General features: G+C 41.6%; 1 protein-coding gene across 4 annotated transcripts in view; it reads right to left on the reverse strand.

The window, feature by feature from the left end:
• The window catches only part of sema6bb (sema domain, transmembrane domain (TM), and cytoplasmic domain, (semaphorin) 6Bb), a 135735-nt gene that overhangs the window by 5888 nt on the left and 116523 nt on the right, over positions 1-13324 (reverse strand). The gene's annotated exons all lie outside the window — the stretch shown is intronic.

Raw genomic sequence — 13324 nt, forward strand, 5'->3', positions numbered from 1 at the left:
AACCCCGAAGCGTTGCGGAACATTTACTTTGCAGCGGAAGATGCCTGTGCATTCCGGAATTAAAGGGATAGTCCGGGACTCTGGGAAGTGGATAAAGGCCTTTATTGAACTATCCTTTTAAAATCGAACTATCCCTTTAATAGTGAGTAATTGCTTTAAGTTGCATACTGTATTAACACATGCACTTCAAAGTTATTTTCTTCTAACGGCATGAGAAATGATTTTTAAAAATACAATCACATCTGAAAGAGGACTACGACAATATGCTTATTTTCCCTGCAAAGAACTTGAGAGAAGCTCCTCTGGAGAATGGAATATATGAATTACTAAAGCAGTGGAAAAACAGTAGAGCACAAAGCTGCTGCCATGGATCAATTAAGAAAATGTCAGGAGAAAACTTGTTCTTTGCAGTGCAAGCACCAGGGACAATACCAATAGAAAACAAAGAGCTTACTCCCAGCCAGATGAAGAAATGAGGAAAAAACGATGAAAGAGTGAGCGAGAGAAAGACAGAGAGGGAGAGGGAGAGCAAGACAGAGTGAGAGAGAGAGGGAGAGACAGAGGGAGAGAGAGAGAGACAGAGAGGAAGAATGAGAGAGAGGGAGAGAAGAATAGCGAGAGAGAGGGAGAGGGATAGAGAGAGAGGAGTGAGGGATGAAGAAAGAGGAAAGAGGCATTCAGCAAACTACTGCAATAGAGGCCCCAGACAAACGGTAAATGTTTCTTAAATTACTAGAACAGCAAAGGGATGGTGATGGGTGTGTCAGGGAGATAAGATAAGGCCCACAGGAAATAGATGGATGTCATTAATGGATGGATGTTGGGAGCCACTTATTCACCCCGCAAAGAAAGCAGAGAAAGAACATGCCAGAATGCAGGGAGCAGAGGTCTGCTTTAAACAAACACCTTTATCATCTGACAAATTTATTGTAATGGAGACAAATGGCAATAATTAGGAGCAGATAGGAGAAACTAGCTAGTAGCTAATTAGTGGGTTTTGGGGCTTGGCGAGACAGAGTATTATTCTCTATTCGTTGACACGAGGCAGGGAATGGGGACAGCCTCCATTAAAAACCATAACAATAGAAGGTGCGAATTGAAAGGCCACAGTGAAAAGGATTTAGTGCTAATCAAGTTGCCATCTTGGTCAATCTAGGTCCTTTTATACTCTAATTAGTGTTTGATCACTTATTTAATAGACCTTGGAAATACATGGCGGATCGCTGGGTACCATAGTTACAGTGAGTGAATTATGTGTTGTGTGTCTATTGCATCTTCAACTATAGAGTGGATATCCACAAAGTACCTGTATGGGTTTTTGGATTCATATTAACGTGACTGATTTTCCCTTTTCTTCTTTCCCTCTATCTGTCACATAGAGAGCTCATCATTCTGCTGGCTAAGCATAGTCCTTCCCATTGTGCTTGTGTTTTCTGTTAAACACTCATTTATCTGTCTCTCTCTCTCTCTCTCTAAACATATCCCTGATCCATCATCACCCAGGTAGCCTAAAAATATCCCTGATTCATACACTATTTATTTTCTCTTTTCGGACCAATATTCAACTTGGATTCACTGCCAGTATCTATTATATTACTCTGGAAAGTACTGTGCTCCTAAATGATGATGTTCAGTGGCAGCCAGGCAGCAGAGAGAGACAGTGGGAAAAATGACATTGTCAGGATATGGCACTGCTGTCATATTTATTTACTGTGGCCTCTGTTTTATTCCTAAACCAATGAGGTAATGAATTGGTTCATGGGTTTGGTCATTCCTAAAAACCACAAGCCTTGATGGCTCTCTAACAACTTAGGACCATAATTTCATCCACATCTGGAAATGTTCATACTTCACTTACACTGAGGAGGAGTTCCCATTCCTTTTTCCCTTTCACATTTCTCCCTGAAAATGCACGGCCGGGGTTCACTATGGAACTTCAGATTCAATTCTGTACGGTGCAATTATACGCTGTCATCTCGGTGTGGGGAGAGGTTGTGATGAGCGTCTGTATTCCCACACCTCAACTGGAGAATACGGTGAGGAGGGTTGCCCTTTCCTGGTAATGATACTGAACCACCATTGAAATGCATTCTCCCTATCTGGAGCAGCATCATTCTCCTCCTATTCAGACCCAATGTGTCTCCTTTTTTCTCCTCACAGAGAGACGATGCACATCGCACTCTGAAAGGCCTAGGCCATTAGTGATTGTCGCCTTTGGAGCCACTCTGCTTTGTGTCAATGGCTGGGGGAGACAAAGCAGCTGGAGCAGGGAGGGGTGAAGCGGGAGGTGAGGGGAGGGGGACAGGTCTCTCTCTCTCTGTCCCACCGGGCTGACAGCAACCCTCTCCTCGCCGACTCACTTATTAAACCTTAATGGAAGCCGCCCTGACTGTCAGCCTGACGAACACTGAGCACGTCTTGGGCTTGCAGCTCCAATTACAGGAGAACAACACTGAGGCAGGAGAAGCCTAGTTAGTGGAGGAGATGGGGAGGAATGGGCCAGGCGGAGGGATATGGCGCTATGAAGGCAGACTACCTAACTGCCATGTGTTTGTGTTTCTTTCAGGGGGTAGTCACCAAGCTACGGAGCTCACACTCTTTCACAGTCTTTCATTTCTATGTTGTGGTTAATCTTCCCCATCTCTCTCTCCATTCGTCTGCAACCACCGTCTTCTGTTCCCTCGCTTCCCTGATCTTCTCCTCCTCTCTCCTCCATTCCAGTGGCATGTCCTTTAATCTTCGTCTCTCTCTCCATCTCCAGGGATATGCCTCTGATTCCTTCCCTCCATTCCTCCACCCTCCATCTCAACCCTGCCTCGCGCCCTCCTGCCCCCTCTCCCTCTCCTTCTCCCCCATGGACCCTGGCTCGGAGTAGCCCAGCCTAATGAAAAGCCACAGTGGCCCTGGCTCTTGGTTAAGATTCCCTTCATTAAAACACTGGCAGCGTATGGATTTGCTCTGCCCATGCTTGCAAATTGGCTGGCCTTTTAGCGGTGGGGTTATTGATTTTCAAACCCAACATGGTGTCAGTGAGGCCGGGTATGTGGTGACTGGAAACATGCAGTTATTAACTGTGATGCTGCCTGCTGCAGTGTAGGGGGATAGAAACTACTGTACCAGCGAGTGGGTTGGCTCACACATGAAACACATCCTGCTTTCAAAACTACAGCACAAAAGCAGCAACACACTCCCGATGGACATGCATATGACACAAACATATCTGAGGTTGAGTGGGACTGATATTATCGGTGTTATAAAATGATCTGAGGGACTTTGATCTAGGAACCTACTGTTTCTCTACATGGCAATGTATTGGTATGTACCCTGTGCATGCACATGTCAGTGCATGTGTGTACTGTATATATGGACGTGATTGTGTGTGTGTGTGTGTGTGTGTGTGTGTGTGTGTGTGTGTGTGTGTAATAGATGAGAATAAGGGACTGCACTCATGGTTCAGTGATTTAGCTCATTATCCTCTCTTTATCTTGCTACCATTCTTTCTCTCTCTGTTAACAGACAGACTGCAGGCTCTATCTTGCTACTTTCTCTCTTTGTCTCTATTTTTCTTTCTCTGTCTTTCTCTCGCTCCCTCTTACTCTGTTGGAAGTCTGCAGGCTCTTTCTGGGTTGCTCTCTCTCCCTCTTAACCTCTTCCTCTCTCTCGCTCTCCTGCTGTAATCTGGGTCCCCCTCCTCCACTGCTCTTCGGTCAGACAAATTGGAGTTTCAGAGTCTAAGCCTTGCTACACCATAAACACTGTGTTTACTCATAGGGCTGGTGGTCATGGCACATATAGTTCCTCTGACCTCATTACCAAGGTAGAGAGGTGACTGAGTGAGATTGCTGGAGGTTGTGTAGAACCTTATAAGGTCTGGTCTTAGGTGCCTTTACTGATCAATATGGCAAAACATTTATGAACCCCAGCATGTGTTTTCAATTAAAATTCCATAGCATTTCCACAAAAATCTGCTATTGGAATCAGGCTTTCACATTTCTATTAGACATATTAAAGTTTTACTTAAGGTAGCTAATTCTGTTCTAATTGCATCCACTCAGTAGTCCACTGTGCTGCTACAATGCCCACTCTGCTGCTTGGGGTAAATGATAGAGTACAGTTGATTTAAATAAGGGTGTGTTAAATTCAAATCCATTGCAGGAAGTTAGCTCCCTCCCATTCTGTGGACAATTTGTTGAGCGGTAAACTGTCAGTCAGTTAAGTGGTTCGTTTGTGTTATACAAAGCATGATTTTTTTATTTTAATACATTCTAACCTTGCTTTTCATATCATGCCAGCCTTTTGCAACAACTTAACAAGGTGGATGCTGTTAGCACTTTCAGCTGCATTCAATCCAAATAAAACAGCTGGGCTGTGGATTGTTTTTCAGAAAAGTGTGTCTCGAAGGGATGCCGTTTCCAATAACACCCTGTAGCCTACGGTTATGGTTTTGGCTGGCGTTGGGTAGTAATTTATATCCTCAATTTAGGTGCAAAGGAAAAGAACACCGTGTAAACTATTAATAAATATTCAGGAGATACGTCACAGGCAATAAATGATAAACTTGGGCCGTGTTATTAGTCTAACGATCCACCGGGAGTTCCAATCTCTCATTCCCTAATCACGTACCTCGCAATTTCAACTTAATCTTTCTCACATGCTAAACACATACATCTAGTGTGCCATGGCTGTATGCACCATGATATATGACCGCAGGGGAAAACGCACTACTATTTGTTGAGGTTAACACCTCAGTGTTGAAGTGTTGGATTTGTTCCCATCACACATTGCTGAAGGTTTAGTAGGTGGCTGATTAAACCATCCAGCCTTGGTTGAGACTCCAGCCCATCTGGTTGACTGATTGAATCTTTTCCTCTGCCCTCCTCCTCTTATTTACGACACACGTTTTATAAAATGTCTCCTGCACCATACCTCCACTCCTCCATGGGTCCTGGCTCTAAAAATTCCTCCTGTACACAATGAGGCCAATCCTCAGAAAGATGAGGCATCAGACACCTAGTTTGTATCCTGACGGGCCTACCCCAGGTGGTGAGGGTAGGCAACAATTCCCTCCGCCAAGCTGATCCTCAAAACGGGGGTCCCCCAGGGGTGTGTGCTCAGCCCCTTCCTGTACGTCCTGTTCATCCATGACTGAGTGGCCACGCACGACTCCAAATCAATCATCAAGTTGTAGAGGCGCAACAGCACCTCTACAACCTCAGGTGGCTGAAGAAATTTGTCATGGCCCCTAAGATCCTCTATTACCAGGCCATCAACCTGTTTAACAGCCATCACTAGCGGTCTACCAGGTGATGCACACCCACTCACACAAAACACACACACACACACACACACAAGCTAGCACACACACATCATACTCACGAACAATGTTCCCCATATTTTTCAGGCACCGAGCAAATTTCAAGTCTGCTGAGTGCAAATTTGAACATTGTGAAAATGCTGTGCAACTTCCAGCGTGCGTTTCCTGTGAACACTGAGGCTGTACCCGCTTTAAGTTACAGTTTTAACAGTGGCCATGTAGCCTACTGTGGCTATTTTATCATAATGTAGGCCTACCAGAGTTGCCTACCACCAAAACAATGGAGCTAATGTATCCCATTACATTTTAACATGGAAATAGCTGTTCTTTCATTCAATCTACAGTAGCAGCCAATGTGTGGTGTTCAATGTAAGCCTACATTCCATAAGGAGCGGCAGTTAGCCTAGTGGTTAGATCTGTCATTCTACCCCTGAACAAGGCAGTTAGCCCACTGTTCCTAGGCCGTCATTGTAAATAAGAATTTGTTCTTAACTGACTTGCCCAGTTAAATTAAAAACATGCAAGGCTTGACATTAACCTGTTTATCCACTTGTCCTTCAGACAAGGAGGTGACTGAAAATGTTGTTGTTTGATGCAAGAAACCCCTTTCCAAAATAAAATGCATTATTATTCCTATACCATTATTACAGAAAATCTGACAAATTATGCTATCCTCTGCCTTTTGGCTACTTAGTTTCTTCAAAATACAACACTGCCCCTCAATTTTTCTTTTACCTGACTGGCTTTTCAAAGATGTCTAGAAATGTACCCATTTTGTGCTCTTGTAGGAAGCAATCACTCCCCTATTGCTGACTAGAAATGATCTATAACTGTGCTAATAACTCACTAACTAACAAATGAAATTAACAAAATGTGCACACGTGGCTACATGCAGCTCTCGCTTTGATTTCAAAACAAGCGCATCTACTCATAAAATGGCACAGATCCATACAGTATGTGGCAATGGTCTATTTGCATGTAGGCCTACTGCAGCTCTGATTGGTTATGCCGCACCGTCTGTGTAGAGTACCGGCTGAGTGGTGCTTGTCAATGCAATAGAATCCTATTCCAATGCGTTCTGCCTACAACAAAATCTCTTGCATAGTTAGTTTTGCATTCCAAGTCTTGCATAGTTCGTTTTGTTTTGGTATGTTGCATTGGAAGTGGCTAGTATTGCGTTGATTCGATTACAATTCCCACAGTAAAAGGAAACGTTAATAGTGTTAACAGGGAAAACTCTAGAAAGTTGAGTGAAGTTCAATCTTGTGCTTCTCTGTGGGTTGATATTGTATTTCTTCTGCGGGGCAGTCGCACATACACTTAAACACACACACACACACGCACACACACACACACACACACACACACACACACACACACACACACACACACACACACACACACACACACACACACACACACACACACACAGCCAACGCTGCTATCACATGTTATAGCGACATTGAACCACTGGTCAATTCCTGTTTCACACTGTGTATTTAAATACTGTATCCCCGACATAGCTTATTCTAATATTTCTTCTACTGTACATTGTATTTTAGTTACACTGTTTATACACATTGGATATTTATTTATATACTGGATTCTTGACATAGCTCACTCTACATTTTATGTACTGCTGTACATTCTTGACATTCGACTGCATTCTTAGGATGAAGCAACATAAGCATTTCGCTGCACTGCTATAACACCTGCTAAACACGACCAATACATTTTTATTTGATTTGTTACCTGCGAACAGAGTGCTGGATTAGGGATAGTGCCAATCCCACGGGTCTCAAAAGGATGTCACTCTGTGGGGGTTAAGAATGAGGCATTATGGGGCTCTGGGACCCAACTAACTGCTGTTAAGAACACCATTTCTCAGCCATGCAGCATAAAGATGTCGGATCTTAACTTGATCACTCTTTTGTCAAAGAGAATTTTCCTGCTGCATCAGGAAATTCAAATGAGTCTCATGAGTCCCTGAAAAAGAGCAGTTCTCTTTCTCTCCATGTGGGGGCAGTCGAGTCATTGGGATCGGGGCTTGCGATCAAAATAATACCCGTTTAACCTGTTGGGGATAGGGGGCAGTATTTGCACGGCCGGATAAAAAACGTACCCGATTTAATCTGGTTACTACTCCTGCCCAGTAACTAGAATATGCATATAATTATTGGCTTTGGATAGAAAACACTCTAAAGTTTCTAAAACTGTTTGAATGGTGTCTGTGAGTATAACAGAACTCATATGGCAGTCAAAAACCTGAGAAGATTCCTTACAGGAAGTGGCCTGTCTGACAAGTTCTTGTTCTTCTTGGCTCTGTTTATTGAAAACTGAGGATCTTTGCTGTAACGTGACACTTCCTACGGCTCCCATAGGCTCTCAGAACCCGGGAAAAAGCTGAATGATGTAATTCCAGCCTCTGGCTGAAAAACATTAGCGCGTTTGGATAGTGGCCGGTCAGAGTACTATGAAACTCAGGCGCGTGCACGAGGGGATCCCATGTTTTTACTTTCTCTCTTTGAACGTAAACACGCTTTCCCGGTCGGAATATTATTGCTTTTTTTATGAGAAAAATGGCATAAAAATTGATTTTAAACAGCGGTTGACATGCTTCGAAGTACGGTAATGGAATATTTAGATTTTTTTTGTCACGAAATGCGTCGTGCACGTCACCCTTCTGTACCATTCGGATAGTGTCTTGAACGCACGAACAAAACAGAGGATATTTGAACATAACTATGGATTATTTTGAACCAAACCAACATTTGTTATTGAAGTAGAAGTCCTGGGAGTGCATTCTGACGAAGAACAGCAAAGGTAATAACATTTTTCTTATAGTAAATCTGATTTTGGTGAGTGCTAAACTTGGTGGGTGTCTAAATAGCTAGCCCTGGGATGCCGGGCTATCTACTGAGAATATTGCAAAATGTGCTTTCACCGAAAAGCTATTTTAAAATCGGACATAGCGAGTGCATAGAGGAGTTCTGTATCTATAATTCTTAAAATAATTGTTATGTTTTTTGTGAACGTTTATCGTGAGTAATTTAGTAAATTCACCGGAAGTTTGCGGGGGGTATGCTAGTTCTGAACGTCACATGCTAATGTAAAAAGCTGGTTTTTGATATAAATATGAATTTGATTGAACAAAACATGCATGTATTGTATAACATAATGTCCTAGGGTTGTCATCTGATGAAGATCATCAAAGGTTAGTGCTGCATTTAGCTGTGGTTTGGGTTTATGTGACATTATATGCTAGCTTGAAAAATGGGTGTCTGATTATTTCTGGCTGGGTACTCTGCTGACATAATCTAATGTTTTGCTTTCGTTGTAAAGCCTTTTTGAAATCGGACAGTGTGGTTAGATTAACGAGAGTCTTGTCTTTAAAATGGTGTAAAATAGTAATATGTTTGAGAAATTGAAGTAATAGCATTTCTAAGGTATTTGAATAACGCGCCACGGGATTCGACTGGCTGTTGAGTAGGTGGGACGATTTCGTCCCGCCGACCCTAGAGAGGTTAACATTTTTCATTGACAAGCTATAAGTGAATTATTGATGACTAGAGCTGGAAACACATCAGATGGCTTCCACAACATCTGAACAATGTCAGAAAAAAATGGGATTGTTAGACCTAACAACTAGAAATGGGCAGATGTGTTAATAAGTGGTGTCAGGTGTGGTCACGGGACGTTTCCAAGTGTCCTTAAACCTCTCCAAAGTAGCATATGTCTGTAAATTAGATAATTCCAGTGCTATTACATATTTGCAATCCCTAAATGCCATTTGTTCAGTATAAAAACACAATTTCTACAATATCAACCTCACTCAAACATTGTGGTGTTATGGGGTATCCAGGATACATTCAAGTGTCCTTTCAACCTCTCCAAAGTGTCCGAATGTGGTAATTGCACTGTTTTTACACACTGGATGTGCCTAAAGGTTACACTTTACTATAAAAACTAAATTTCTACAACACCAACCTCTCTCAAACATTGTGGTGGTGTTGGGGGACATACAGGGGATATGGATACCTACAGCGCGTAAGCAGGCAACATCATATTTTTGATGCACAAAGATATAGTCACTCGGTGGACATTCGATGTTGCAATTAAGTCATACATTCCAACCAACCTAAAGATTAATTTGATACCCCCCATGTAGCTAGAGCTCAAACACAGAACATATCAAAGCTTACCTTGAATGTTTGCTGATCAATAACAGCAGGTCACAGGCAGACAAATAAGATATCCTCATGATCTGTGGAGTCCTGGCTTTCAGTGTGTATCAACGAATTCTGTGTTTATTTTGTTTATGCTTCACAACACTGACCGGAATGTAGATAGCAGCCATCTTGAAATGAGGTCATCGGCTCGGTCTGCCCTTATAAATGTGTTTGCCCATATATGGTAGTAAGTCATACCAAAGATTTGAAGGTCCCGATCAATAGTCAATATACTCAGCTTTCCACAGACACCCTGCTTTTGCAGATAGGGGCTACCGTTCTCATACCAGACTGAATTTATTATTTTTTTTAAATCAAATAGGGTCCCCAAATATGGGGACTTTACATTTAAGAACATAAGATTAATAATAAAATAATAACAAATAGGCTACACCAACAGTTTCCATTCATACAGTAGATTTGACATGGTAAACGATTAAATACTTTATTTCTATTGTAAATCGCCCTTAGTCTGTTTGAAAAAGTTGTTCCGATTCCAATACCAACTAGAGGGCGAATATACAGTACCAGTCAAAAGTTTGGACACACCTACTCATTCATGGGTTTATCTTTATTTTTACTATTTTCTACATTGTAGAATAATAGTGAAGACATCAAAACTATGAAGTAACCAAAAAAGTGTGAAATGTCTTTCCTTCTTAATGCGTTTGAGCCAATCAGTTGTGTTGTGACAAGGTAGGTGTGGTATACAGAAGATAGCCCTATTTGGTAAAGACAAAGTCCATATGGCAAGAACAGCTCAAATAAGCAAAGAGAAACGACAGTCCATCATTACTTTAAGACATTAAGGTCAATCAATCTGGAACATTACAGTTGCGAAAACCATCAAGCACTATGCAGTTGTGTAAAGTACTTAAGTAAAAATACTTGAAAGTACTACTTAAGTAGTATTTGGGGGATATCTGTACTTTACTTTACTATTTCTATTTTTGAAAACTTTTACTTTTACTCCACTACATTCCTAAAGAAAATTGTCTAACTCACGCACTTATCAAAATAACCTCCCTGGTTATCCCTACTGCCTCTGATCTGGCAGACTTACTCAACACAAATGCTTGGTTTGTAAATTACGTCTGACTGATGAAGTGTGCCCCTGGCTTTCCGTAAAAACATATTTTTTTTAATCATGCCGTCTGGGTTGCTTAATATAAGGAATTTGAAATGATTTATACTTTTACTTTTGGTACTTAAGTATATCTAAAACCAAATACTTTTAGACTTTTTCACAAGTAGTATTTTACTGGGTAACTTTCACTTTTACTTGAGTCATTTTCTTTTAAGGTATCGTTACTTTTACACAAGCATGACAATTGGGTACTTTGCCAACCACTGGTGCAATGATGAAACTGGCTCTCATGAGGACTGCCACAGGATAGGAAGACCCAGAGTTACCTCTGCTGCAGAGCATTAGAGTTACCAGCCTCAGAAATTGCAGCCCAAATAAATGCTCAAGTAAGTTCAAGTAACAGACACATCTCAACATCAACTGTTCAGAGGAGATTGCGTGAATCAGGCCTTCATGGTCGAATTGCTGCAATGAAACCACTACAAAAGGACAACAGTAATAAGAAGAAACATGAGCAATGGACATTGGACCGGTGGAAATCTGTCCTTAGGTCTGATGAGTCCAAATTTGAGATTTTTGGTTCCAACCTCGGTGTCTTTGTGAGACGGAGAGTAGGTGAACGGATGATCTCCACATGTGTGGTTCCCACCGTGAAGCATGGAGGAGGTGTGGTGGTGTGGTGGTGCTTTGCTTGTGAAACTGTCAGTGATTTATTTAGAATTCAAGGCACACTTAACCAGCATGGCTACCACAGCATTCTGCAACAATACGCTATCCCATCTGGTTTGCGCTTAGTGGGACTATCATTTGTTTTTCAACAGGACAATGACCCAACACACCTCCAGGCTGTGTAAGGGCTATTTGACCAAGAAGGAGAGTGATGGTGTGAGGCATCAGATGACCTGGCCACCACAATCACCCAACCTCAACCCAATTGAGATGGTTTGGGATGAGTTGGACCGCAGAGTGAAGGAAAAGCACCCAACAAGTGCTCAGCATATGTGGGAACTCCTTCAAGACTGTTGGGAAAGAATTCCAGGTGAAGCTGGTTGAGAGAATGCCAAGAGTGTGCAAAGCTGTCATCAAGGCAAAGGGTGGCTACTTTGAAGAATCTAAAATCTAAAATATATTTTGATTTGTTTAACACTTTTTTAGTTACTAAATGATTCCATATGTGTTATTTCATAGTTTTGAGGTCTTCACTATTATTCTACAATGTAGAAAATAGTAAAAATAAAGAAAAATCCTTGAATGAGTAGGTGTGTCCACACTTTTGACTGGTACTGTATCTTGAAAGACTTTGGTTGCAAGCAGGACTAAGGTAACACTGACATCTTTTAGGGAGCGGTAGAGGTGACCAATAATGGTTGCAATTGAGATCAGCTGTGCGGGTGAATTTAGCGTGTATTGATGGTTTAACGAGACATCAGCTTGTGATAATCTTAGTGCAATCGATGGTTGCAATAGGCCGCTTGTTATTTTGGTTTATTTTCCGTTAGGCTACATTCTGTAGGCTAACCGTTAGCCTATCCATTGTTACATAATGAAAGGTGTGAAAACTAATAATAGGCTACTGTGTTTCCCTGGCTGAGTTGATGAGCTGATTTGGGCCATCAGTTGATTGACAGATGTAGGCCTACTGTAGAATGATACACTTTTCTCCAGTGTGGATGCTCATCCACGTTTTATAGTTAGGCAGCAGGCTATGTATAATTTATCAATATAGTTCTGGTCTTTGGTGTGGATTGAAAGCCTGTATTCTGTGGCTTTAATATTTCATTTCATAAAGCTGTCAAGTTGTTTATGCATTTGAGTCTATCCAAAGACAATTTTGGTGAGCTGAGACACTTTATTTCAATCTTTTTAAGAAGTAAAATGAATAGTCTGATAATTTACACATCAAAGAAAACACATTTAACTTTTTGACCTAATGTAGGCTCAGGCTGGTTACTACAGTATAATCGCTCAGCATTGGGTGTGAACTCATGAGGCTTGGAGTGCGCTACGTAGACCACTGCACTACGGCAGTTCACAATGCTCTAGCAAGCACTAAGAATACTATGAATACTGATGATATATAGGTGCGTTGTTTTTTTTATGATTGTGTTTTAAGCTTTCCCGAAACCTTAACCACTCGCAATTAATGCCTAAACTGTTAACATTTGAGTTTCTTCTGTTTTAACTCTGTATCCATGCGGAATTAACCCTGTAACCACACAGAATGAACGCATCAAAAATAGACCTTAATCTATGAGTCAAAGGGCAGTAGGCCGGATTCAAACCCATGTTGACTCTGGCATATGTGTGCCGGGTCAGTGGCTGTAACCGCTGGAAGACACAGGCATTGTGGAAAACCAATAATTGACTCTGCCTATTGCGTGCCTTCAACATACAATAAAACAAATCGATCTAAAACAATTGCTTTTCCCTAACGTAAAATACATCTACCCCCTACAAATATGTCAGTTTATTATAATCCACATTAGAATTCACACGAGATGCGCTGTAGCCTGCATGTACCCTACATAAGGTACAATGGAGGTATGGTGGGCATTGTATATACAAACACCACTTCCAGCTGCCCCCTGGTGGTGGTTATAAATATTTTTTCAGCTATTCAAATCTTCCTGCTGCAGAATTATTTTCCTCCTGCACTAAAGGGGTCAAATTAAGATCTGACATCTGTAGGAAGCA

The sequence above is a fragment of the Salmo salar genome, chromosome ssa10 (genome assembly GCF_905237065.1).
Source record: "Salmo salar chromosome ssa10, Ssal_v3.1, whole genome shotgun sequence".
In the NCBI taxonomy this organism is placed as follows: Eukaryota; Metazoa; Chordata; class Actinopteri; order Salmoniformes; family Salmonidae; genus Salmo; species Salmo salar.